Here is a 24,387-nt window from a genome sequence, read left to right on the forward strand (position 1 = left end):
AATCAGCTGCCTAGCACGTGTCTCACAACTCCGCCCAAGCCCACGGCGAGCGTGGCACCAGGCCACGCCAGCCGCCACAGCGCCCAGCTGCCCCTGCGAGGCTTCCCTGCTGACCGGAGGGAACGGAACGGTGGCTCCAGGTTTCCCAAGTCCCTCCCTCACAGGACGTGGACCCCCCTGGCCCCAGAGGAGAAAGCTTGCAGCTGGAGCGGGGGACACAGGCCGCGGGCCCTCACTCCTGGAAAGCAAGGGCCATCACCCCTCGGGCCCAGGATGGGGTAAAGCTTCCCTGACCTCAGACACAGGCGTCCTGCCACTGACAAGCAGGGGGAACAGGGAGGCTGGAGGGCAGGGCCCCTGGCCAGGGAGCCCCCTCCACGCCCCCACCCACCTGCCCGCCCGTGCTGCAGAACAAACAGCCAGCAGCTGGGGACAGGCGGGGACCGGGCGGGGCTGCACCTTCCAGGACCCCAGCCTTGGCTCTGAGCCAGCAGCGGCCGCACCCAGGCGGGAGGGACCTGAAGCAGCCACAGATCCCAGACCCAGCTCGGCTCCCCCTCTGAGGGCCTCGTGGAGGGACTTCCCTGTTCCCGCTCCAGCCTCAGCCGCCTCCTCTGCTCTTCAGGGAAACGTTCAGTATGCAGTAGGAAAGGATCGAGTTTCCACTCACAGCCCCGCGTCAAGACACAAAGCAGTCCCAGGAATCAGATTCAGAGACGACCCAGGAGAAGCAACCATCAGGGGCCTGGAGATGACACGGACGGCGGAGCCCAGCAGGGAAGGGGACAGTACGCACGGACGGGGGTGGAGAGTGGATTCCAGGACAGACAGACAGAACACAAGTGGCGAACACGCTATCCCAGGGCTCCTTCCGGAACTCATCTGCAGACCGCGCGCCGCCCAGGAGTTGGGGAAATCGCCCGAACCCAAAGGAGGCAAGAGGGGTGTAGAGAGCCGCGCGAGCCGCCCACACCCGGAACGCTGGCACTGCCCTCCTGCAGGACCGGGAGAGGCACGGAGCCCGGCAGCCTCTGGAGCAGTCACAGCTGCGACCTTCCCCGGGACAGCGACAGGTGTCCAAGCACGGAGAAAACCAGACTGGACACAAGACAAAGCAACGGCAGAGGCCGCCACCAGCAACAGCAGCATCCTACACTGGCGCCTGTCCGAGTCCCGGCTGCTCCACTTCCAACCCGGCTCCCTGCTAACGCGCCTTGGGGGGGGGCAGATGTGCCAGCGCTTGGGCCCCTGGCACCCACGTGGGCGACCCAGGTGATGCTCCTGACACAGCCCAGGCCACTGAGGCCATCGGGAGAGTGAACCAGGGGATGGAGCGCGCTTGCTATCTCCTCTAACTCTTTCAGAAAATATTTTTTAAAAATAAAGACCTTTTTTTCCTCCTTTTTCAGAGAAAAAGGAGGAAGTGCGGAGAGAATTCACTGGCAGCAAAGCTGTGCTACGAGGATTAGCATTCTTCAGAAGGAATTCTGGATCCACCTTCAAAAAGGGGGGGGTGCTGCCCGAGACGCCTGTATCCCCCATGGACGCCGGCTTGAGTCCCGGCTGCTCCACTTCCCATCCAGCTCCCTGCTGAGGGCCTAGGAAAGCAGCAGAGGAAGGCCCAAGTGCTTGGGCCCCTGCACGCATATAGGAGACCAGGAGGAAGCTCCTGGCCCCGCCCTGGCCATCGCAGTCATCTGGGGAGTGAGCCAGGGGTGGAAGATTCTGTCTCTTTCTCTCTCCCCCCTTTCTCCCTGTGACTCTGACTTCCGAGTACATAAATCTAAAAACAAAAAATGTAAAAAGTTCTGGAGAAAGTAAAATATACAACTAAAAAGCCCCTTTCCTTATTTTAGTGGAGCAAACAGCACAGAGGCCGTGAGTCGGCTGTGAGGAGCCCAAGGGGCCGGGGAGGCTGCAGCGGGGGGTGGGCTGTGCACCTCCGAGCGTCCCACCCCCAGCGTGGCCTCTGCATCGCTGGGACCCTGGGTTTTCTCCCCTGGCTTCCTGCCGGCCTCAGCCCGCTGCTCACTGGCACGGGGCAGGTGGTCTTCCAGAGTTCCCAGCGGGAAGCCCCAGGCTGTGTCTGCCATGAGACCTCCCCAGCCCCCGCCCCCCAACAGGTAGTTTTTGGTTTCTGCAGAGGTGGCCCTCCGGGGGTCAAGGGTGGAGCCGGGACGTGCTTAGGGGGGCGGCCAGCCGCGGGGCCCGTAGCCGAGGCTGAGCGTGGGCTATTCTGGGGTGAGGCACCCTCTCTCCTTGATCCGCCTGCCGAACCACCCCCGGCTAAAAATACCTCCAGTGTGCTCTCGGCTGCCCTTCATCCTGCTGTTTACCCGAGGTGGCAGCTGAAGCTGTCAATCAACACCGAGAGCCGGGCAGCACGGACTGAGGAGGGAACACGCCCGGGAGGGTGGGTGCGCTCTTGCTCCAGACACCAAAGCGCCGACGGGGGACCACAACAGTCGCGGCCAACGCCCCGGCTCCTCGCCCCCCCCCGCCCAGGTCATGTGACCGCATCGCTGCCCTTTCGGGCTGGCACCCTGTTCTCAGCCCCTTCAAGGACGCGAGTGGTCCCCAGTGCCAGGGGGGCGGTTTCCACGTCAAGGCCCAGGACCACTTGTTGCCGAGAACAGGTGCCCGCTGCCACCCACGGGTGGCCTGGCCAGGGATCCCAGCTCCTGTTCTTACCCCGAGGAATCCCAGGAGTCACTTATTGAAGCCTTGGTCTCCTCACACCGCAGTGAGCAGCCAGGACCCGCCTGACCTACGAGGGGACTTCAACAGGCTGGTGGAAACAGAGCGCAGGCCCCGGGGATTTCTCTGTGGCCCCGCGCAGGAGGGGGGCTTCTCTCCCGCGTCCCCGACAGCTGCTGTGGAGTCAGGGGCCGTCACCCCCTCGGGAGACTCCTGGGTTTTAATTCACTTTATCTGCATCAGTCCTGGGCAAGGCCCGGCCCAGGCTTCCAGCAGCCCCTGGAGACCCCGGCCAGGCTGAGGAACGAGAGGGCAGATGGGCAGACGGGTGCCCACCAGGCACAGCGGGGGAGGCCCGGCAGGTGTCAGGCTAAAGGTTTCTTGGGGGACACCTGAACAAGACAAGTTTCACCTCACTCATGAGGAGAGAAAAGACGAAGCAGCTCGGCGTGGGGCAGCCCAGTGGGCAGAGGGACACCGGGCGGGCGGCAGTGACCCGGCCACTTCTGGGCTCTCCCTGAGACAGCCCAGGGGGCAGAGGGACACCCCAGCGGGCAACAGTGACCTGGCCACTTCTGGGCTCTCCCTGAGACAGCCCAGGGGGCAGAGGGACACCCTGGCGGGCAGCAGTGACCCGGCCAATTCTGGGCTGTCCCCGAGACACCCCAGCGGGCAGAGGGACACCGGGCGGGCAGCAGTGACCCGGCCACTTCTGGGCTCTCCCTGAGACAGCCCAGTGGGCAGAGGGACACCCTGGCGGGCAGCAGTGACCTGGCCAATTCTGGGCTGTCCCCGAGACACCCCGGCGGGCAGAGGGACACTGGGCGGGCGGCAGTGACCCGGCCACTTCTGGGCTGTCCCCGAGACACCCCGGCAGGCGGCAGTGACCTGGCCACTTCTGGGCTGTCCCCGAGTTTTCTGCCATGAGCATTCGCGGTTTGCACTGCTGTATATAAAAGGGGGCCTGGGGACAGCAGGATGTTGGCGGCGCTGCTCTTGCAGCCTCCGGCCTTTTTCTGTGACCGCCGGGGTCTCACGGGGGCGGGGGCAGGGGGGAGGAGGGCTCAGCCGCTGCTGTGCCCTGCTGCGGGCTGGGACCCTCTGCCGAGGGTGCCTGGGAGCTGCCCACACACTGCCAGACGGACAGGAGCCCGGGGACGTTCAGTGCCCCCAGTCCTGGCGCCTGGGGGTCTTGGAGGCCCTGGGGGTGGAACACGCTGCCAAGCCTTGCAGGTCTCAGGGCTCCTGTGATGAGTGGGGAGCCCCGTGGTGCCCACCCAGGATGTGGTAGGTAGGGATGGGGGCCAAATTCCTGGGGGTCCCTGCCAGGTGTGCAGGGCAAGGAGGTGCCTGAGGTGGCTGGGGGCGTGGGGGTGGGCTCCAAGGTCAGGGTCCCCATCCCGCTCACCTCTCTTCCTGGCCCAGGTTCTCCAGGTCTCCCCACTACCCCACCAGATGGAGCCCCTCCCCAAGGGCTTCCTCGTGCCCGAGGCCTCCTGGATCCCTGCCGGGGCCGGGAGAGAGCTCCTCCCCAGGCCAGCAGCCTGCTCCCTCTTCCAGCTCCAGGACAGGCACCACATTGCAGCTCCTTCCCGGGGTGATGCCCCCCCCCCACATCAGGCTGTGCAAACACTGCCGCAGGGCCCCACATCTTACCCACTGCCTCTCCCCTACCTCGTGGGGGCTCCTCCCTTCCCGAGGCGCCGTCAGGGTGCCCAGGTGTAGGCGGGAGTGACTCATCCTGGCAGTTACGGCAGCTCCCACTCCCTGCACTGCTGGGGGCCTGGCATCTCTGCACCCCTTCTCCCGCCTCCCCCAGGGCAAGCCCTCCCCTGCCCTCCACTCCTCACGGGCTCCCCAGGCCAAAGCCCTCGCTCGCCTTCCGTGGACCCCTCCCTCTCCCTGGCCGTGTTCCAGTGCAGGGCCCGAGGCTCCTGGCCGAGGCCTTGGCACAGCCGTTCTCACTGCTGGCTCACCTTCTCTAGGACAGTCCCTGCCCGCCACTTCCCTGGCCGTCCCCGGCTCCCCTCTGTGCCACCTGGGCTTTCACACACCGTCCGTCCCAACAGCCACAATGTGCAGACCACCAGGGCCGGAGAGCAAGAAGGAAACGCCCCGCCGAGCTGACCTGGGCAGTCACTGCAGGTGGGCAGAGCCTCAGCCGACGTGAGAGCCACTCGGACCCCCGCGGCGGGGGAAGCAGGCGTGGCGGCTTACAGCGCACGGGCACGAGGCTGCACAGGGCGTGCCGCGTGCGGCCAAGAGGGACGCCTGCCCAGAACGCACGGAGTCTCCCTGAGGGACTCGCGCAGCCTCTTGAGGTTCCGTAGATGAAGTAACAGAAAACGAATATGCAAAGTGAAATGTGGCTGCATGGGAGGGGAGCCAGTCTCCCAGGGCAGGTGTCCGGCCTCGAGGTTAACACGCCCCCGCTCCACGACGCTGAAACCACGGCCAAGTCCCCGAATCCACATTACGCAGCAAAGAACGCAACAAATCCCAAAGCAGAAACCGCAAGTCGACATTCTCAGGCCACAACATTACAAACTAGAAATTAATAGGAAAGGACTAGGTTCCCCACCCCCCTCAAATCCCCAGAAATGAAGCAGCATATATACTTTGGGAATCACACCAGAATTTAAAAATTCAACTGAGGGTGGGTGTTGAGCCCAGAGGGTAAGGCGCCCATGCCACATGCTGGGGTGCCTGAGCTCTGTCCCCGGCTCTGCCTCTGACGCCAGCTCCCGCTAACGCAGACCCGGGGAGGCACTGCTGATGGCTGGCTGCCTGCCACTCCCCCGGGAGCCGGGCTGAGCTCCCAGCTCCTGGCTTTGTGCCGGCCCAGCCCCCGGCTGTTGGGGGCATCTGGGGAGTGAATCAGTGGAGAGAGCTTTCTCTTTCTCTAAATAAAATTTAAAAATCCAATTATAGGCTATTAAGAAAATAATAACAACAGTTAAAATTAATGGGATAGGACCAAAACTGAATTCTGAGAAAATTCATGGTTGTAAATTATCATATTATTGAACAAAAAGAAAATAAATGTTTCCAAACCCAGACTATTTATAAAGAATAAGGCCTTTCCAAAGGGCAAATAAACAGAATCCATTGATTATATCTAAATTCAATAGCTGACTTTTTTAAGAAAAAATAACCAAAATGAAATACACACTTCTAGATAACTTAATCTAGAAAAATGCAGGTAGATTAGAAAAAGTACTAACATGTCAAAAATATACATTAAAAACTGTTGGGGCTGGCGCTGTGGTGTAGCGGGTTAAAGCCCCAGCCTGCAGTGCCAGCATCCCATATGGGTGCCGGTTTGAGTCCTGGCTGCCCCTCTTCCGATCCAGCTCTCTGCTGTGGCCTGGGAAAGCAGTAGAAGATGCCCAAGTCCTTGGGCCCCTGCACCCACGTGGGAGACCTGGAAGAAGCTCCTGGCTCCTGGCTTCAGACCGGTGGAACTCCAGCCATTGCGGCCATCTGGGGAGTGAGCCAGCGGATGGAAGACCTCTCTCCCTCTCTTTCTGCCTCTCTAACTCTTTCAAATAAATAAATCTTAAACAGACCAACAAAAAAACAAGACCTGGAAAGCCCTGAAAGCAGGATGCCTGGGGGATGTTATAAATTCCCGAATGTCGACGGACGGAGTAGAGAACCTGATGGCGGCACGGAATGCAGTTGAAGCAGCTCTACAAGAGGCACCCGGCTGCGCCGCCCCGGCACCCGTTCAGGATGCGAGAAAAAGACCTCAGCTTCCCGGCTCACTTACAAAAGCCACAGACCCCGACCGCAGAGCCCGGGGAGGGTGGACACACAGGGGCAGGACGGATAAGGAGACAGGGTCCCCTGCATGTGCCGTCCAGAACACCTTAGAGCAGGCTTTATTTGAAAATGCTTTAGGCTGGTGCTGCGGCTCACTAGGCTAATCCTCCGCCTGCGGCACCGGCACACCGGGTTCTAGTCCCGGTCGGGGCACTGGTTCTGCCCCGGTTGCTCCTCTTCCAGTCCAGCTCTCTGCTGTGGCCCGGGAGTGCAGTGGAGGATGGCCCGAGTGCTTGGGCCCTACACCCCATGGGAGACCAGGAGAAGCACCTGGGTCCTGGCTTCAGATCGGTGCAGTGCGCCGGCCGTAGTGGCCATTGGGGGGGTGAACCAACGGAAGGAAGACCTTTCTCTCTGTCTCTCTCTGTCTCACTGTCTAACTCTGCCTGTCAAAAAAACAAAAGAAAAGAAAAAAAAATGCTTTAAACCCGTTAACTATGAAATCACACCTCAGTGTGCCAAAGGAGACCACAGCACCACTCCAATACACGCTGGGAGAGCAGCCGATAAAATTCGACTTTCAAAAACCCCACGGGGCCGACATGGCGGCACAGCGGGAATGTCACCGGAGAAAACGCCGCGAAGCTGTGGCGTTCTTGTCCTCACGCAAGGAGGAATTCAGGCCTGAGACAGAGAGCGAAGTGACAAGGTTTTATCGGGGACAGGACATCCATCAGATGGAAGGGACAGAGAGCGCGCGCCCGGTCACTGGGACTGGGGAGAGCGAGGCTACATGGTTGAGTGGAGAGAACACACCCGGGCAGGCCAGGCGGGCGGCTCGGCCGAGAGCAGAGGGCTGAGCACGCAGTCTGTGTGGACTCCCGGTTTTTAAAGGGGTCTCTTTACCCCCTCCCCCTCTCCTCCAGGACAAAGCATGGGGAGCCCTGGCGGAAGGGTTTCCTGGGTGAAAATACGCACAATTTCCTTCCAGGTTTACCACTGAGGTGGTCAGACAGGGAAGCCGAGGGGCTTCCTTCTAGGGTGCCCGCCTTAGAGGAGACGTTTATCCGGCCAGGCAGAAGGGGCGGGCCACCCGGAAGGTTCTCAGGGGCTGGGCAGGACGCTGGACTGCCGTGACTGTCAGTTTCCTTAGGCCCTTCTCGCACACACAGGCTAATTTCTAACTTCCTGCCTAACAAGTTCAAGCCACTGCCTGCGATGCTGGCATCCCACGTGGGGGCCGGTTCACGTCCCGGCTGCTCCACTGCCCATCCTGCTCCCCGATACTGGCCTGGGAGAACAGCACGACGTGGTCTGCGTGTTTGGGCCTCTGCACCCACGTGGGAGACCTGGATGAAGCTCCTGGCCCCGGGCTCCAGCCTGGCCCAGTCCTGGCCATTTCAGCCATCTGGGAGTGAACCAGCAGGTGGAAGATCTTTCTGTCGCTGTCACTCTGCTTTTCAAATAAATCAGTCTTACAACCTTGTTAACCACAAAGAGGCGTTTTTTCTTCACATGATGAAAGTCTCCCCTTACACAAACAGCGCCAGTGCTTGTATGGGGATGCGACAGCCATTCTCCCCACAGCCGGGGCACAGGTCTGTCTTCTGCCTGGGGGTTTCCACTCCCACCACAGACACCATACATAGGCACACAGGACCCTTGCAAAGCCCGGAGCACTGGCTGCTCCTCTGTTTATGAGAGCCCTGGGGGTGTGGGACATGGAACGGGCGTGCCAGGCCCAGCTCATCTGTGCACTGGGCCTCGGCCCAAACACGAGGGGTCCGGAAACCCAAGAGGTTTACATTCCCACGGGCGTGTGCGTGCGCCCCCGGGGAGCCCGGCTTCCTGCCTCCTTCCTTCCAGTGCTGCCAGGGGTGCTGGGGAACAGGGCAGCTTTGCTCTTTCCTGTCGCCAGGGGACAAACGAGAAGTCCGGGCAATGTGTGCTGGGCCCTGGGCCCTGAGCGGCAGCTCCCAGGCCCCGGGGGCGGGGGAGACGGACACTGGCCAAGGCAACCCCGCCCAAGTCAGCCCGGAGGAGCGATGGGTGCTCCCACAGGGCAGTGCAGCCCCGGGCGTCAGAGCGTTGGTTCCTCGGCATCGCCCGGACGGCTCCCTGGGAACCACAGTCCACGCTGCACCGCACGAGTCCTCGGAGCCCAATTCTGCCCAGGTTCTCGCCCACGGCGCTGCCTGCGTCCGTCGGATACGGGCACTGCTGCCATCTCGGCAGGTGGCCTCGGGGAGCGCTGCGGTCACGGCGGGACTCCTGGGTCCACAAGCAATCCCTCACGGGACCGGAAGTGCCCTCCGTCCCATGTCGTCCCCACCGGCTCCACCTGGCCACGCCTGACCACGGGCTGACTCAGGCAGAGGCAGGCCCTTGCGAGGGCTCCTGGGGGCAGGAGGAAGGCACACGAGGAGGGCCTGGGGTTTGCTCTGCTGGGTAGGAGACCGCCTGTTTGGGGGTCCCAGGGCGGGCCTGGTGCAAACACCCATCCACCCCATGCTGTGGAGGACAGGGGCAGGTGCATGTTTCTGTGCTGTCAGGACCCCCGGGACCCCCCCGAGCAGCCCCATCCGGAAGGGCCTACCGGCACCTCAGGCCTTCCCTGCACCTGGCCTCCTGGCGGCCTCCACACCCCTGCACCGGCAGCTCCAGGCTGGCAGGAAGCGAGAGGTTTCTAAATCCATCTCTGGCTCCACGCGCAGCCAGCCCTGGCACAGCCACAGCGAGCGCTGCCAAGCCAGGCTCCCCACGGAGAGGCCCCACGGGCGGGCGGGCGGGCACGGTGCCACCTCCTGAGAACAGGCCCAGGCGGAGCCCAGCTCCCGGGGCTGCGAGATGGAGCAGGTTTAAAATTCAGCAGGCGTCCACAGCAAAGTCAGACCGCCCTGTGCCAGCGCCTGCAGCTGGGCCGGGCGGGGGTGCCCTGCACAGCCGCGATGCCGGCCTCGGACTCTGAGCGCGCAGGGTGAGGCGCCTGACCGCCACGCCGTGCCCACAGAGGACCCGCGTGCTCACCCGGCTGGGAGGTGAGGCTGGGTCCAGCAGCACAGCCCTGAGAGGTGGGGGAGGCCCCCTGACCCCGCACTTGCCGGGGGCGTGGGCGTGGGCGTGTCCAGGTCCCAGGCTCCACCTGACAGCCTCCACGTGGATGCTGTCACCCTGGGGTCCCTGTCCTGGTGGGGCTGAAGGAAGCGGCGCCCCTTCCTGTCCCCAAGCTCTGTGCTCTCTACCCTCTGGGGGCTCTTCCCAGGCTTCCGGAAGCTTCCAAGAATGCACCCCCCCACACAGAGGCCTTCTGTCCACCTTCCCCTTGGGCAGCCGCCTGGCCATCACCCCCTGCTGCCCCAATCCTGCCTCGTTCCGAGCCTGGGAAAGAAGTCCAGAGCACACTCTAGGCCCCCGCACAGCTGCTGCCAGGGGCGCTGTGAGCCCAGGGAGGCCCCAGGGTCTCACCTGTAAGGTGGCTCCAGGGGTCCCTGCTCACAGCAAGGCCCCGGCGAGAACGCTCGGAGGGGAGCCTCAGCCCCGGCTCAGCCCTGGGCGAGGCGTGAGGCCCTGCAGCCCCAGCTCCCCAGCTCCGAGCAGGCACACGGGGAGCTCAGCACGGGGCCCACTGAGGGTCCCAGAAACAGCCCCAGCTGTGCAGCCAGAGGTGCAGGTGACCAGCTGGGGAGGGGACACAAAGGAGGGACCTGCCAGGCCGTGAACTCAGGCAGGGACCCCGGCCCACCCCGGCCTCTCCATGGAGCAGAAGCTGCCAAGACCTGAAGGTCTCACCAGGAAACCAAGCGGGCAGCCCCCTGGGGCCCAGGGCCCTGCCTCCGCTGCGGGGTGACACCTGCTCCCTGGAGGCCTGCAGGGGATGGGCAGAGGGAGGGCTGGGGGAGGCAGGGAGAGACTGGGAGGGGAAGCCAGAGGGGACCGTGGCCTGGGCTTCTCTCACAGCTCCCCGTCCTGTCCTCATCCCGGGCAGACGGCCACAGCAGTGGGCAGGAGGCCACGATGTCTACTCTGGTGGACCCCAAGGCAGGGTGAGGGGCTCCCCAGAGGTCGCAGTGCTCCTGGAGGGAGAAGGCTTTGTCCTTGGGACCCTCGGTGGCCAGTGCCCTTGGCCATGTGCCTGCCAGGTGCCCGCAAACAGCCACAGAGTGGCACCAGGTGCCTGGGCTCTACAGCCCTCCCCGTCTTGCCAAGGAGACGTGCAGATGTGTGGGGCAGGGGAGGCCGCCCCCGGCCAGGGCCTGGCCATGTCTGTCCATCGGCTCGGTCTCTGGAGGTGCCTGAGTGTGATGGGAAGCCACCGTCACCCCAGGGAGAGAGACCTCTGGCCTCTGCCACTGAGTCGCCCTGGACACAGCCTGGGCCTCTGAGCAGCCCCAAAGCCCTGACAGACAAGGACACCGAAGGACACGTGTGGCGGATGGTGACCCGCAGAGCCTCAGATCCCCCTGGCTTGCAGGCCGGGGCGGCGTAGGGGTCTCGCCGTCTGCAGGGGGATGAATCAGACCTGGGTTGTGCCTGTCAGTGACGTTCCCTCCAAGGCTCGGAAACCAGTCCCCGCCCCCCAAGTCCCCTCTGCCCCGCCCCTGCCTCCGGCCTGGCCCTCCCGCCCCTCCCAGGGCAGGCCTTGGCTCGCCATCCTCCGCAACAGTGTCCAAGGCAGCAGCTCACTGCAGAGCTGTGTCCCCCTTGGACCAAGCCCCTGCACCTCCCGCCCTTCCCACGTGCCCGCCTTCGCCCCACACCTGGCGTGTCCCCTGGTGTACAGGAAACCAACTCACGGCAATCCTGTTACCATCAATCAAGATCCTCGGCAGCATTACCAACTGCTTTGGAAGAGCCGAAAGCAATTGTCCTGGGCCGGCGCAGCCAGTTAAGCCACCACCCAGGACACCAGCATCCCCCGTCAAGCCCTGGTTGAGTCCCCGCTGCTCTGCCGTGACCAGCTTCCGACGCGCCTGGCACCGCAGCAGCAGCAGACGGCCCACGTGCCTGGGCCCTGCCACCCAAGCGGGTGACGGAGATCCTGCCCCTTGGCTTTGGCCTGGCCCAGCCCCTGCTGCTGCAGCCATTTGTGGAGTGAACCAGCGGATGGAAGATCCCCTCTCTCTTCCTTTTCTCTGGAAAAACCTCTCCAGGAAGAGGATGTGGCAAGGACAGGCACAGACGGTGCAGGGTCGGCTAGAGGACGGAGCAAGGTGCAGCAGCAGACCCAGGCGCCGGGGAAGGTGTGGGGGACCTCGGTGCAGAGGCCTCGGCTGGCGAGGTCACAGACACGTCCGTCTCCTGCAGGCTCAGAGGCGGGGACCGTGGCACGGGCCAGAGCGCCCACAGGGGAATGAAGCCATTGTCTCAAGTTCTCATCAAAGCGTTAAAACGGCATGCCACATTAAAGGTCATGGTTTTTAAAAAATATTTATTTTATTTATTTGAAAGAGATACAGAAAGAGGCAGAGACACAGAGAGAGGTCTTCCATCCATTGGTCCACTCCCCAGATGGCCACAATGGCCGGAGCTGCACAGATCCAAAGCCAGGAGCCAGGAGCTTCCTCCAGGTCTCCCACGTGGGGGCAGGGGCCCAAGCACCTGGGCCATCTTCTACTGCTTTCCCAGGCCACAGCAGAGAGCTGGATCAGAAGTGGAGCAGCCGGGACTAGAACCGGCGCCCACATGGGATGCCGTCGCTGCAGGCCAGGGCGTTAACCCGCTGCGCCATAGCGCCAGCCCCTAAAGGTCATGTTTGGAAACAATCTACCACTGATGTACAAATCCCAGTCCCACTTGCCTTCCCTGGTGCCACACTGAACGCCTGACAAGGCTGTTCCTGCAGCTTCGTCACCCTGCCAAGCTGTCACTCGCAGACAAAAGCGGCAGCTCCAGAGAAGCTGTGAATTCTGTGCCTGTGTCAATCAAACGGTTTATTTTTAGGTCTACTTCAAAAAAACAGCCTGAGCTTCAGAGGGACGTGTAAAAAGACACGAGGAGTTAAAGGCAGCTCGCCGTGCTCCAGCAAACAAGTGGGCAAGAGCTCCAGGAGCCAGGGTTATGACTGACAAGTATGCAAATAAGGGGCGGGCATTTGCCCCAGCAATGAAGACGCCTGATCAGAAGCCCACAGCCAGCGCCTGGGTTCCAGAGCCGGCGCCCGACTCCGCTCCCTGCTCATTCCGAGCCCGGGAGGCAGCACCGACGGCTCAGGTAACGGCCCCTGCCGCCCATGCGGGAGACCGCACTGAGTTCCTGGGTCTGGGGCATCATTGAGTGAACCAGAGAAAAATGGCCCTCTGTCTCTCAAATAAATAAATACCATTGTTTTTAAGAGGATGCAAGTATGACTGGCAGGAAAACACAGAGTGGAAGATAACGGCCAAACTAAACAGAAGACAGAGGGCAAGAAGGGAGGTCTGCAACATTAACTGCAATCAACAGGGAGAGAGGGAGGGAGACAGAAACCCAGAGGCTGCCGCTCGCTGGCACGGAGGCCGGAGTCGGTGGTCTCACGGAGCAAGAAGACACAGAAATAGGACCACGTTTGCTCACATTTTATGGCTGGGGAGTGAAAAAGTTCGCCGATGTCTCAGTCTCATTTACAAGGGAAAGCACGCTCTGTCTCGACACCGGCAGGAAAGGAAGCAGTAAGCACAGGACACACCAGGAGGAGGCTGGCACGGGGCAGGGGGAGCAGCTGGAGCCCGGCCCACCCTGCCGGCGCCGCACATGGAGCGCCAGTCCTGCTCCCTGCTAACCAAAGATGGCCCACGTCCCTGGGTGTGCCACACCCACACGGGAGACCCGGATGGAGTTTCCGGTTCCTGGCTTTGGCTTGGCCAACCCTCGGCCATTGCGGTCATTTGAGGAGTGAGCCAGTGGATGGAGGAGATCTCTCTTTCTCTCTCTCTCTCTCTGCCTTTCCAATAAATATTTTAAATTACTGAGATGCAGTGCCTGCAGGCAGAGTAAGAAGGGACAGCAGGATGGAACTTCTTGTTAAAAGTCTCGTCACTCTCGAGATGAACAGAGCCAAATGCAGCCAGCAGGTGCTTGCAAGAGAGAAATTTGTAGCAGGAAAATGCAGCAGCGGCAGAACGAGTTCTGAGCAAACGGCCAGTCACTGCAGAGATGGGACCTCAGTGCTCACCCGAGGCAAACGGTAACCGAAAGCAAAAGTCCTCCATGTGGTGAGGACAGATGGCATGACGTGGCGGCCGTGGCGTGGCGGCCGTGGCGTGGCGGCCGTGGCACCACTGCGCTGTCTCAGTGCTCACAACAACACACGGACACGGACGCTTGCTCGGGAAATGACCGTCGGACGACGGCAACTCTCCCCTCCTCCTCCGTCAAGCACACAAAAGTGCAGACACACACAAAGGAGCTGAACGACGCAGCACCGCAGAGTTAATGGCCGTCAGGGGGAATTTAACAGAGAAGCGAGTTCATGCAGGGTTCGTGCACGTTCATACACCAGGTCCCAGAGCAAAACTCCATAAACAAACAGCAGAAGCAGAGGTGGGCACTAGGCACTTGGCACAGCCCTGCCCACGCGCCTGGGTTAGTCTCTGCTCCACTTCCCATCCAGCTTCCTGCCGGTGCAGCCTGGGAGGCAACAGAAGATGACGGCCAAAGGACTGGGTCCCTGATACCCACATGGGACCCCCGACTGAGTTGTGGGTTCCTGGGTTACATCTGGGGGACGAAGCAGCAGGTGGGAGATCCCTCTGTCTCTCTGTCACTCTTTCAAATAGAAGCAGAAATGATTCATTCCTGTTCTCTCCTTGAGTCAAGATAAGAAGATACTAATAAACAAGTTCTGAGAACTGAAATATGCGAGCCTACGGAAAAAAAAAACACCCTAGGAAGAAAGTCAAGACAATAACTATCCATAGGGGTCGGTGCTGTGGCACGGCGGGTTAAAGTCCCAGCCTGCAGTGCTGGCATCCCATATGGACGCTGGTTCAAGTCCCGGCTGCTCCACTTCCCATCCAGCTCTCTGCTGCGGCGTGGGAAAGCAGTGGAGGACTGCCCAAGTGCTTTGGCCCCTGAACTCATGTGGGAGACCCAGAGGAAGCTCCTGGCTCTTGGCTTCGGATTGGCTTAGCTCCTGCCGTTGTAGCCATTTGCAGAGTGAACCAGCAGATGGAAGATCTCTCTGTTTCTCTCTCTGTAACTCTGCTTTTCAAATAAATAAAATAAATCTTAAAAAAACTATCCATAAAGAAAATATAATAAAAAAACCCTGATATATAAAAATCTCTAAAAGAGATGAATAAGGTCCCTAAAGCCACCACAGCTTTAAATATCTTTTTTTAAACAGAATGAAAACACTGTTTTTTAGCAGTGAGAAAAAAATGATGAACGAGGCATCTAAATTGTATTTTAGGAAAGAAGCAAAATTTTTTTTTTGTAAACAGGAGAAGCGATGACAGGAGTTAACGTCAGTTATCTGGGAAAGACGTTGCTATGTACAACCCGGCCTGCTCAAATATGGCAGGCACCTCCACCCACCAGGCAGCCGCCGCCTCGGTTCCTGCCGATGGCCGGGTGGCATCTAAACAGGGGACAGAGAAAACCAAGCTGGGGGCAGGGACTCGCATGCGCGGGACACTCCACACGGACAGGGCTGCGCGCATCTCACGTGAAGTATGTCAGCGCACTCGTCACACGTGATCGACAGGCGGAGATCGAGGCCAGCCGGCGGCCGAGGAAGACGCCACAGCAGATCCCCGGCTCTGGTGATGACGTCACTCAAACTCTCACATCACCCCAGCTCGCCCACACCCCCAGGCAAAGGGGACCCCGACCCCAAAGAACCTTGGGCTGCCCGTGAGCAGCCCCGAGACGCTGGATGACCCGGGCGGAGCCCACAGGGCTTGGGCAGTCGCGGAGTGGTTGGCAGGGTTGTGCCGGGCCGGGGGTCCTTGGTGCCTTTTTACCCACTGCTGAAAGGCAGTGCCGGCAGCTGAGGCATAAGCCAACAGCCAGCAGAACCAGGCCAGCCGCCGGCACGCGGGGCCCCGCCGGACCTGCGGGGACGGGGCTCAGCCTCCCCAGGCACATCTCAGTGGTTTTTTATGGAACTTGGCACAGTGGCTCCTAAACTCTCGTAAAAACAGGCGGAAAACAAAACAACACGGAAAATAATGAAAACGAACCACGCTCAGAGAGGCCTCGTGACAGAAAATACTAGAAAAATCCAGGTCATTTAGATGGCTTAGTATGACCCCCAAAACGTAACTAAAAATGCATTGAAATGGACCCCGATGCATGCAGGATTCTACGTCTAAGCTAAGCCTAACTGCACAGCGGATGCAGGAAGCATAAACTAATCAGGTTAGGATAATCGAGGTGGGAAGGAGATACATTTTAATCCATGTCTTCATGTAACTACCCAGTGTGTCCACGAGACAGATGTTATCTCTAAACTCAGAACAGCAAAACAGAAACAGAGCACCGTGTTGTGGCCACGCGACTCAGCAGCTGGTGGGGGTGGGGGGACACTTAGGGCTGAGCCCTAGCAGAGCGGCCACCGACAGCCGGAGCTCGCCCGTGGCAACCGAGTCTCTGATCAACTACAACTCAGGCGACAGCCGCCGCCAACAGGAACACAGCAAGGAAATAGTTCGCGTGTGGACAGTTAGCATGTGCACTACTCAAGGACTTTCAATCAGAGAGGGTTAGAGCACCGTCCCTGGCTACCTCCAGAAGCCTTTGTTCTTTCCACTCAAGTTGTTGAGAACCTAACACTGCTCTCAAAATAGTCTTAAAAAAAGAACAATGCCTTGAAGGCAAATTGGTCCTGGTGAAGTAATTTGCATTTGAAAAAGCAAGCCAGACACAACCACACCAGACTAGCCGGAGTCTCCCAAGAACCAGAGCCGAGCAAACTAAACCAAAAAGGGAATCTCACTAGCAGCTGCAAATATGAACTCCCAGCAGCCAGGACCTAGGAGAAAACCGGCCTTTACGCTGCCGGCAGAATTAGAACTCAGATTCTTTAGACGGGCAAGTGGACAAAGCCTCAGACAGGAGCGGCCGGGCCTGGGCTGCAGTGAGCCTGCCTGTGGGGATCCTTGGTTTGCTCAGGAAGTTGTCTTTTTGTTTGTTTGTTTGTTTAACAGAGACTAGTTTTTAAAAAGGCGTATGGATATACAGGCACCTAGAAAGTTCTAGAAGCGGAGTGATGCGTAACGGCAACATGCACAGACTGAAAAATCCCGGCACTGATCGGCCCTTGGGTGGACTCCCTTCCCTTGCCACGCAAAAGGGGTACATGTCAAAGAAAGTGGGTCTCCATCTCTCTCTGAGAGGCGGAGGGAGCGGTCGTCTGCTGGCTCACTCCCCAAATGTCCACACACGCCTTGGGCTCACGCGGAAACCAGGAGCAGGGAACTCAACTCCCACACGGGTGCCAGGGACTGAGTCCCTGCGCCATCATGGCCACCTCCCAGGGTGTGCGGCGTGAGGCTGGGAGTAGGGGCGGGGATTCCTGTGTAGGGTGTGGGCTTCCCAACGGGCAGCTGAATGGCTGGGGCAAGAGGGCGTCTGTCCCCAAGTGTGTGGCACTGGGCACCCTGTGCTTGAGTCCTGAGGACACTCAGGAGAGGGGGGTCCTCAAAACATGCCCAGGGGAGGCTGGTGCCTCCCACAGGGGACCAAGAACGTCCCTGCCCTGAGCACCGGGTGGACCCTGGGAGATGCCGTAACCTGGCCTGGGGGCCCGGCAGGGAGGCCAGCATCAGAGACAGGCATCTGCCGGTTCGAGTCCCGGCTGCTCCACTTCTGATCCAGCTCCCTCCTAATGCGCCTGCGAAAGCAATTGAAGATGACCTGGATGCCTGGGGTCCTGCCAGCTACTGGGGAGCTGGGGATGGAGCTCCTGGTTCTGGCCTGGCCCAGCCCCAGCCACTGAGGCCATCTGGTGTGTGAACCAGCAGATCTGTCCCTCTGCCTTTCCAAGTAAAAAAAAAAAAAAAAAAAAAAAAAAAACATAAACCAGGGGCAGGCATCTGCTCAGTTCCCCCTCTGCTGCCCGCCACACACGGCCCATAGCGCCCACCCGGTCCTGCCTTGCCCTGGCCACAGGGACGGCCATGGTGGGCGGGCGGGGGGGGGGGGGCTGTGGAGCTGTGGGCGCTGCCTGCCTGCCTCCTGGGACAGCCAGGTCCTGTCTGCACAGCCTGTCACAGCATCATGTCCAAGGGCAGGCGGGGGAGAGCCCATCCCCCGACGCGTTCCTCCTGTCGTCCTGGCGCACGCCTGGGGTCTGCTTCATGTCACCGTCTCCTGTCACCCTGTGCTGACCTTCTGCGTCTGACACGGGCCAGGTGTCATCCGTGAACAAGCAGAGGAGGCTGAGACACAGGGCAGCTCAGCGCCTGCTGGACGAAGACAGCATCGTGGGGCGGGGCCCGGGGGCTCCCTGAGGAGGGGAGTGGGGCTGCCCCCCCCCCCCCGCCCAGTGCTCCCACACCAGCAGGGGACATGCAGCAGAGTGCTAGGGACGCTGTCGCTGCAAGAGGGAGGGGTGGGTCTGGGGTCACGAGCAGCCCCCACCCCGCCCCGTGGTTCTCCCAGCAACTCCTCCTCTCCCACACTGGCCGGCCACTGGGCTGCCTCTGGCTCATGGTAGAGGGAAGTGGGTTTCTAGATCCTTCTGTGAGCTCAGGTCTGGGTGTGAGAATCCTGGCTGTGACTTCCTCTTCCCCAAATCTTGGGGCTGCTCCCCCCTTCCCCTCCAGGTCTTCAGGCGCTGGGCGGGGGCGGGGGGGGCGGCAGGTGCAGGTGGCACAGGTGAGGCTCTGCCGGATGCCTCCCAGGTGGAGACTCCAGGAAGGGTCTTTCAGAGGGAGGGGGAGAGGTCTCCTGCCTGCTTTCCTGTGCCTGCCCAGCAACACAGAGACCCGGGATCCCCCCCACCCCTTGCCAGGGCTCGGCCCTCCTCCCTGCCTGCTGCGGCCTGGGCAGGGCAGGGCTTTGCCGGGCTTTGCTCCAAGGCACCGACCCCGCAGGCTCCAGGGTTGGCTGTGAGGGCTCTGGGCTCAGCTCAGGTCTTACTTCCCCAGTGCTACCAACCACACAGGGCAGTGGCTCCCGCCACCCCGCCCCCGCTCACACACACACACCAGGAGACGGCTGGGGGAGGCCACAGCCGCAGCCCTGCGCAACGCACGCATCCGCCCTGGCTACTGGAAGACGCAGTCCCCCTGCCTCTCTGCCGAGGGCCCCGAGAGGCCAGGGATCCGTGACCAGGTTTCCTGCACCCATGTGGGCAGGGGCATGAGGAGTGGGCCCCTGGGCTAGGCACAGGGGTCAGCTTCCTGCCCCAGGGGGATGCCCCCCCTGCCCCCAAGAGAGAGCAGAAGGGTGGGCAGCACGGCGCTGGGCGGTGCCCACCTTTGCGTCCCCGTGGTGCAGCCCCCAGCCCAGGGGCCTTTCCGTGTAGTTCCACTGTCCGCCAGCACCCATGGGTGGCCCGAGAGCTCACGGGCAAGTTCTAGTGCAGACGCCCTGCTGAGCAAACCCACACGGCTCCTGACAGGGTGGGCCTCCTGTGCCAGGCCTGGAGGCAGGGCCCCGCCGCGCACTGGGCTCTGGGGACGGCCAGGCTCTGCGTGGGGCGGGCGAGCTGGGCAGGTGACAGGCAGGTGACAGGCCCGCCGGCGCCCTGGGGGTTCTGAGGAGCAGCCTCCCTTCCGGTTGCTGTTGGAACCAAAACCAAAGCGGCTGCTCCAGGTGGCTGCTGGTTCTCAGGTTTCCTGACTTCGCCCTCACCCGGGACACACAGAGGGAAGAGTGGGGATGTGGCAAGCCCGGGAAGGCCCCCACGGAGGTCCCCACGCCCTGCCCCTGGGGCCACAGCTCCGTGCCTGGGCACAGAGGGCTGTGCGGGAGTGGGCACCTAAGCGCCCGTCTGTCGGTGAACCCACCGGAGGATCCGCCACCCAGCACGATCAGTGTGGTGGGCAGGGTCCCCGCGGAGACCCTGACAGCCTGCTGTCCCGGGCAGTGGGCCACGCCCGGGCATCTTCCCACTGCTGCCCTCTTTCTCCTGCCCCAGAGGGGCTCTGGTCCTGACCTCTCGTGTTGCACAGCCAGGGGGGGAACAGAGGGGTCCCTTCTCTCATCGTCAACCCGGCAGGTGGTCCCTTCAACCCACCATCGCAGCCGAGTCCCCTGCGTCCCAAGTCCCGGCAGGACTCTGGATGGAGAGTTCCAGGGGAGGCATCATCCCTCGTTCTCTCTGCCTTCCCTGTTCAGGGTCACTCCTGCCACCACACTGTCTTCTCCCTGTTCCGTCAGCAGGGCGGGGCTGCAGAGCATGAGCTACTCAGCAACAGGGCTAGCCTGGGACACGAGAGACCCACAGAGCTGCTCTGTGACAGGGCTAGCCTGGGGCACACGGGAGACCTGCAGAGCTGCTTGACGACAGGGCTAGCCTGGGACATGTAGGAGACCCACAGAGCTGCTCTGCAACAGGGCTAGCCTGGGACACACGGGAGACCTGCAGAGCTGCTCTGCGACAGGGCTAGCCTGGGACACGGGAGACCTGCAGAGCTGCTCAGTGACAGGGCTAGCCTGGGACACGTGGGAGACCCACAGAGCTGCTCTGTGACAGGGCTAGCCTGGGACACGTGGGAGACCACTGAGCTGCTCAGTGACAGGGCTAGCCTGGGACACGTGGGAGACCACTGAGCTGCTCAGTGACAGGGCTAGCCTGGGACATGGGAGACCTGCAGAGCTGCTCAGTGACAGGGCTAGCCTGGGACACGTGGGAGACCCACAGAGCTGCTCTGTGACAGGGCTAGCCTGGGACACGGGAGACCTGGCTCGCTGCACTGCCTGCTTTGCGGGGACCTGGCTGGTGCTGTGGGACCTGAGACAGCCCACGCATTTAAGGACTTGGGAATAAATCCCGGCCACCTTCACAACAGACGCCTGGCCAAAGCCACCCCCAGGGGACAGGCAGCGCGAGGGTCACCGTCACGGCCGAGAGCCACGGACGGGCAGATCCACGCGGCGGCTGCGGCCACGGGGTGAGCATGAACGCACCCCAGAGGAACGCCCGTGCCCTGGCGCAAGGCGGCCTCCGTTCTCGGCTTCGCTGAGCTTCGCGGGGGAGCTCCTGTCCAAGCAGCGACACACAGGGCAGCTAAGTCCTGGCGATGCTCCCCAAACCTCACCATGTCCCCAGGGAGGCAGGCCTGACAAGTGTCCCCGTGTAAAATAAGAAATTCAATATTTATCTGCAGGCAGGGAGAGGGAGAGAGAAAGACAGGGAGGTCTTCCATGTGCTGGTTCCCCCCGAGCGGCCGCAGCAGCCGGGTCTGGGCCAGGCTGAAGCCGGAGCTCCACCTGGGCCTCCCATGTTCGCAGCAGGGCCCAAGCCCTAGGATCATCTGTCTTCCCGTCAGCAGGAGCTGGATCGGGAGCCGAGCAGCTGGGAGCTGAACGGGAGAGGGGATGCCAGTGTCGCTAGCAGTGGCCCAACCCTCTGTGCCCAGCATGGCCCCAGGGGTCCCTCCTCTGTCCACTGCTTTGATGCAGGGGCCGACTGTCAGGCCGGGGCCCAGGAGTCCCCGTGCTGCCCACGCTCACCTGTCACCGTCACTCAGTGGTGGGCTGCGTCCCCTGTGACACGCAGTTGTCATTGAACTAGGGCGTTTTCTGAAAGCAGAGCCGAGTCCAGGGGCTCCCCTCAGCCGCCCCCAGCCACCTGCGGGCCTCACCCAGGCCCCCGGCACAGCTGGGACCTCAGGCGGCAGGCATCTGGGCTCAGGGCCTGGGGCTCCGCCTTTGGAGCCCGCCACCCTCGAGGTCAGCCTGGCCCTGGACTCTGGACCTCAACAACCGCCCAGCTTTGCTCACAGGGCCTCACTTGCACCGGGCTCAGAGCGGGGTCGACTCCAGGGCCCGAGGCGTCCCCAAGACCACCTGCCTGGCTCACGGTCCTTCGGCCCTGCTGCGGCCCCTGCGTGGGCCGGGAGGACGCCCTGAGGCCAGTCCGCCATCTGGCTGCCCACGGGGGTGGGGGGGCCCTCACCAGATCCCGCACTGCCTGCCTGCACCTGTGACGGCCTGCACTCAGCCTGGGCCCTCTGCCCTTCTCCTCCTCCCGCCAATCATGTGGACGAGCTTGGCCACCTCACACCTCCCCTGCCACAGGAGACCACGGAAAGCCTGGCCTTGGCCGCAGCACCAGGCTGGGGACCTCAAGGCCATGGGCCTCGCCCGGCCTGCTGGAGGCTGGCAGGGGCTGACCGCAAAGGCCACCCTCACACAAGGCAGGGCGCCCCACACCTCGCCTGGGAACCAGCAGGAGCCCGTCACTGGGCTCAGGGCCTGGGCAGTAATTTAAATGAGGACGCATGGTCAGTGCTCATCCCACAGCCTGGGACACAGTGAGTATCAATAACTGCTGGCAGATCAGACTTCCCTGGAGCGAGGTAAGGGGTGAGCAAGCCAATGTTCAGGGGGCCGTGAGGACCCACCGGTGGTCTGGAGACGAAATCAACGTGACTGCTTCAGGCGAGGCAAGGAAGGTTCAATAAAGGGTCGGTCTAGGGAGGGAGGGACGGGCAAAGCACATGGGAACGTCAGTGTACGACAGAGGGGACGGCTCCATCACCGGGCAAAGCACGTGGGAACATCAGCACACGACAGAGGGGACGGCTCCATCACCGGGCACGGGGGGAACATCAGCACACGACAGAGGGGACGGCTCCATCACCGGGCACGGGGAGAACATCAGTGTACGACAGAGGGGACGGCTCCATCACCAGGCACGGGGGGAACGTCAGCGTATGACAGAGGGGACGGCTCCATCACCGGGCACGGGGGAACGTCAGCACACGACAGAGGGGACGGCTCCATCACCGGGCCGGGGATGGACATTTCAGCGAGTGGGGTGGCCGGTCCCACGGTCCGTTCAGAGTTCACACCACACACACCGCACAGCCCAGAGTGGCTCAGGGTCCGGATGTGGCCAAGGAGCCAAGGAAGACGCCATGGATCCCACCTCGGTCCTGGTGTGCGCGGACGCCTTGCAGCCCTGATCGAACCCAGATGTGGGTGGCGGGAGGTGGGTGCATTCGGCTACAGAAAAACAATTGCCTGGCCATCGAGATGAAGTCGAAAGACAACCGACAAACTGGGAGGAACCACCTGATGCCTCTTCCAACAAAGCAGCCTGGAAGTTCCAGGAATCGGGGGAAAGTGGGAAACACACGAACCCACAATCCACAAACAAGAAAAGGACTGTCCCGCACACACGGGAAAGATGCAGGTTCCCTGGTAATCGGAGAAACGCAAAGGAACACCCCGCGGAGACCCACTGCTCACTCCACAGCGACAGCATGACCAGGCTGTGTGCTGGGGCCCGGGGGGCTGTGGGGAGGCAGGTCTGGGTGTACAAACTGGCCCCTGCCCTGTGGAGGGACACTGGCCACACCCGAGGGGACCCCCGACCCCGTGGTCGCCCCGCGAGGCTCTTCCCTCAAGACGGGCAGTGCGCTGTAACGAAACTCGGGGCAGGTGCACCCTTACCTCAGGGCTCAGGACGTGGGTGTCTGTGGGTGAGCCTCTACCTGGCGGGGGTCTGCCTGCCCCGCCCGTGCAGGAGGTGGAGAGGGCATGGCACACCACGCCTCCCGGGAGTGACCCCACAACCTGACAGCTGGCGGGCGTGGGAGCCCCAGGCACTCCCCCACCCGTTAAAGAGCCCTTAATTGCCAATCAGGTAAACTGCTCCGGGGTGTGGCCCAGGCCCATTAGGACCACCTGGAAAGCCCAGCACGCCAGCATCGTCTCTGTCCTGTAGGATCAGTGTTGCCCTGAATTAGCCACGCCCCCGCTGCCCGCCCTTTAAAGCAGACATGGTCCCTGGAGCTTGTTTCTGGCGGCGTGCGGGCCTCGCGGTCGAGCCCACAGGTGTCCAGGGGCTCATCTGGCTGGTCTTTGGGCTGGCCGAGTCCCAAGGCAGTGGCAGGGCAGAGCGACACACAGCAAGCCACAGAGGGTGAGCGAGGCCGTTCGTATGGTCTTGCTCATAAAACTCCAGGATTCAGTCACAGGCTCCACCCCAAGACCGAATCCACCCTGGTCGCTTCCCTCGGCCCCGGCTCGAAACCTCATCACTGCACCAAGTTCTCCCTCTCAGCACCCTTCACGCAGGACTGCGGGGACCAAATGTCCGCGTGGGCTCGGGGCGGGAGCTCACGTTCAAGAAGAGCAAGCTCACAGGGTCGGATCTCGCGTGCGCAAGGCCATTCGCGGAGCCGCTCTCTGGGTGTGGCCCACCGGGTCACGGGACTACCGTCTTCACCCCACTTGCAGCTCAGTCCCCCTAACACACCCGTGCTCCCAGGGACGAGCAGGAGGACATCCGGGGGGCCCGATCCTGGGGGCCCGACCCCCGGGGGCCCACGCTGACCTGCTGAGCTGTCGCGTGCAGATCTTCCTTCTGGGTTCTGGATTCTCTTTCTAAATAACAGACTTGCCGTTGCCCCTCCGCCTCCGCTCCCAGCTGCAGGAGCGCGGCTCTGCGGAGCCCACCCTAGTCGTTCCTGGCTGGGAACCGGCGCCTTCCAGAACACTGCTGGGCCACCCGCTGTCCCCACAGTCACCACTAACCAGGTGGGGGCGGGGTTCTGCTGGGGCCCCTGCCTGTCTCACCTGCAATCTTTCATCTAAATACAAACGAGTCAGCTGAAGCAGGCCAATTAGCCCGAGAACAGGCTGTTCTGATTTTTAATACCCCCGCCCCCAATTTCTAATTCCTGACTCATTTCTCAGCTTAGAAAATGAGACCTTGATGTCTCACAGTCTGAGTACCGCCCAGGGAGGCGTGGGTGAGGAGAGCCCTCGGGGTGCTGGCAGGTCCCCCCCAAGGCCCTGCCGTGACTACATTTTATCAGGAGC

At 61.8% G+C, this 24,387-nt stretch overlaps 1 protein-coding gene and 1 long non-coding RNA gene across 4 annotated transcripts in view; one reads left to right on the forward strand and one right to left on the reverse strand.

The window, feature by feature from the left end:
- LOC138848900 (uncharacterized) overlaps positions 1–17,457 on the forward strand; it is a 31,757-nt gene extending 14,300 nt beyond the window's left edge. The window contains exons 4-5 of one of the 2 annotated variants that reach the window (XR_011387038.2): positions 626–9,500; positions 12,403–17,457. This is a non-coding gene — a long non-coding RNA (uncharacterized LOC138848900). Of the gene's footprint in view, positions 1–625; positions 12,203–12,402 lie in introns of those variants that run through there. The other variant, XR_016231324.1, reaches the window with a different exon arrangement.
- Positions 1–24,387, reverse strand: part of RAMP1 (receptor activity modifying protein 1) — a 39,829-nt gene that overhangs the window by 2,349 nt on the left and 13,093 nt on the right. The window lies entirely within an intron of this gene.

Source organism: Oryctolagus cuniculus, chromosome 3 (genome assembly GCF_051225735.1).
Source record: "Oryctolagus cuniculus isolate XC-2025 breed Fujian yellow rabbit chromosome 3, ASM5122573v1, whole genome shotgun sequence".
In the NCBI taxonomy this organism is placed as follows: domain Eukaryota; kingdom Metazoa; phylum Chordata; class Mammalia; order Lagomorpha; family Leporidae; genus Oryctolagus; species Oryctolagus cuniculus.